The sequence below is a fragment of the Nicrophorus vespilloides genome, unplaced genomic scaffold, assembly GCF_001412225.1.
Source record: "Nicrophorus vespilloides isolate i.1.1-1 unplaced genomic scaffold, Nicve_v1.0, whole genome shotgun sequence".
In the NCBI taxonomy this organism is placed as follows: domain Eukaryota; kingdom Metazoa; phylum Arthropoda; class Insecta; order Coleoptera; family Silphidae; genus Nicrophorus; species Nicrophorus vespilloides.
The window spans coordinates 46,776-47,651 of record NW_017095969.1 but is presented as its reverse complement, the minus strand read 5'-3'; positions in this window follow the sequence as shown (position 1 = coordinate 47,651).

Sequence of the window (876 nt, the reverse complement as noted above, 5' to 3'; positions counted from 1 at the left end):
GAATTTGTTATGAATGTGCTGAGTTTACGATAGATTTTTAAGAAAATGTTAAATCTTCATTAACATTTTCAATTTGTTAGCTGCTTGATTAGAATTCTTGAACTGTAATAAATTATTTTCAATTTCAATTAATAATTAAACATTTGTTATTTCCTACATTTTCCCTTTTATTCATTTTTTACAAACACATTCAAATTTATTTTTAATTATTCATTTATTTGTTAATAATGGAAATTATCATTTTATTTCAAAAATTGAAACAATGTGATCAATTTCTATTTATTAAATTTAAATTTTAAATCTTTTCCAATCTCAATGGTGATTTCGTGTCGCCTCGCGATTAATAAGCATGAGTAGTTAGTGGCAAATCTAACGTATTTGTCAGCTTTTTATGTTTNNNNTCACTCGAAAGTCGTACAGAAAGAGACTTGTTTCTAAAAAGTCTTAATTCAACAAGACTTCTTATTAGACTCTCTCTGCACGATTTTAGATTTATATTAAAGGATGTTTCAGTTCCCTTACCCTCCCCCTTAGAGCATATCTCAAGGGTTATTTAATTATAGTTTTAAATTATTCCTAGGATCGTGAAATGTTTGCACACTAGCACGATCCACCTGCAGCTCTCCTGCAGCCCTCCTTGTTTTCAATTCAATCGTATATATTTGCTTTAAATTGGATAATTAAAAGTANNNTAACTGGTGCTCTGCCTATTATGGGGGTGCCGGTAATTCCGCAGACTAGTCAGTTAACTCTGACAGGGTCTCTGCCGGTCCCAAATACCTTCCTTCCTCCTCTAGCCATTTACCATTTCAATACTCTAGAATTCTCTTCGCACGGGCGAAGTTCACTATTAACTTCATCTTGATTTCCTACTGG